Source organism: Schistocerca gregaria, unplaced genomic scaffold, assembly GCF_023897955.1.
Source record: "Schistocerca gregaria isolate iqSchGreg1 unplaced genomic scaffold, iqSchGreg1.2 ptg000422l, whole genome shotgun sequence".
Taxonomy (NCBI): domain Eukaryota; kingdom Metazoa; phylum Arthropoda; class Insecta; order Orthoptera; family Acrididae; genus Schistocerca; species Schistocerca gregaria.
The window spans coordinates 21,778-23,824 of record NW_026061853.1 but is presented as its reverse complement, the minus strand read 5'-3'; positions in this window follow the sequence as shown (position 1 = coordinate 23,824).

The following is a 2,047-nucleotide window of genomic DNA, read 5'->3' as shown; positions in this document are numbered from 1 at the left end:
GCTGGCTTTGGTGCCTTGGACATGAGCTAGGACCTTAACATTCTGCATGAAAGGAGCACTGTCAGCGGCGTTGCACGGGAGAATGTGAAAAGTGTTCATATGTAGTAAAAACCTGAGAAATCCGTACGTTTTCGTCATTTGTTATCGAATCGACTTAAAGCCATATCGTCACATTGGCCGCTCTATCCGCTGAAACGGTTACATTTATCGTCTGCAAAGCTATGTCGCGTGCTGCGGTATGCGGAGACACCAAAAGGACCATTGTAGAACGCAGATGAAGCTTCTAAGTTGATGTAATAACCAGTAAGAAGTAGTACAATTCAAGTTTTATGTATCGATTTTTGACTTTTTAGCAGGCTTTGGTGCCTTGGACATGAGCTAGGTACTTAAGATTTTGCATGAAAGGAGTACTAGCAGCCGCGTTGCGCTGGGAATGCGAAAAGTGTTCATATGTAGTAAAAACATGAGAAATCCGTCCGTGTTCGTCATTTGTTATCGAATCGACTTAAAGCCAGATCGTCACATTGCCCGCTCTGCTCTCTGAAACGGTTGTACTTATCGTCTACAAAGCTATGTCGCGTGCTGCGGTATGCGGAGACACAAAAAAGCTCCATAGTAGAACACAGATGAAGCATCTAAGTTGATGTAATAGCCAGTAAGAAGTAGTACAATTCAAGTTTTAGGTATCGATTATTGACTTTATACCCTTATTTGGTGCATTGGACATGAGCTAGGAACTTATGATTTTGCATGAATGAAAGACTAGCAGCCGCGTTGCACGGGAGAATGTGAAAAGTGTTCATATGTAGTAAAAACCTAAGAAATCCGTCCGTTTTCGTCATTTGTTATCGAATCGACTTAAAACCAGATCGTCACATTGGCCGCTCTTCTCTCTGAGACGGTTGTACTAATCGTCTGCAAAGCTATGTCGCGTGCTGCGGTATGCGGAGACACTAAAAGCTCCATAGTAGAACACAGATGAAACTTCAAAGTTGATGTAATAGCCAGTAAGAAGTAGTAAAATTCAAGTTTTAGGTATCGATTATTGACTTTTTACCCTTCTTTAATGCCTTTGGATATGAGCTAGGAACTGAAGATTTTGCATGAAAGGAGGACTAGCAGCCGCGTTGCGCGGGAGAATGTGAAAAGTGTTCATATGTAGTAAAAAACCTGAGAAATCCGTCCATTTTCGTCATTTGTTATCTTATCGACTTAAAGCCAGATTGACACATTGGCCGCTATTCTGTCTGAAACGGTTACATTTATCGCCTGCAAAGCTATGTCGCGTGCTGCGGTGTGCGGAGACACTAAAAGCACCATAGTAGAACACAGATGAAACTTCTAAGTTGATGTAATAGCCAATAAGAAGTAGTACAATTCAAGTTTTAGTTATAGATTATTGACTTTTTTGCTGTCTTTGGTGCCTTGGACATGGGCTAGGAACTTTAGATTTTGCATGAAAGGAGGACTAGCAGCCACGTTGCATGGGAGAATGTGAAAAGTGTTCATATGTAGTAAAAATCTGAAAAATCCGTCCGTTTTCGTCATTTGTTATCGAATCGACTTAAAGCCAGATCGTCACATTGGCCGCTCTTCTCTCTGAGACGGTTGTACTTATCGTCTGCAAAGCTATGTCGCGCGCTGCGGTATGCGGAGACACTAAAAGCTTCATAGTAGAACACAGATGAAACTTCTTTTGATGTAATAGCCAGTAAGAAGTAGTACAATTCAAGTTTTAGTTATCGATTATCGACTTTTTAGCTGGCTTTGGTGCCTTGGATATGAGCTAGGACCTTAACATTTTGCATGAATGCAGGACTAGCAGCTGAGTTGCACCGGAGAATGTGAAAAGTGTTCATATGTAGTAAAAACCTGAGAAATCCGTCCGTTTTCGTCATTTGTTATCGAATCGACTTAAAGCCAGATCGTCACATTGGCCGCTCTTCTCTCTGAAACGGTTGTACTTAAAGTCTGCAAAGCTATATTGCGTGCTGCGGTATGCGGAGACACTAATAGCACCATAGTAGAACACAGATGAAGCTTCTAA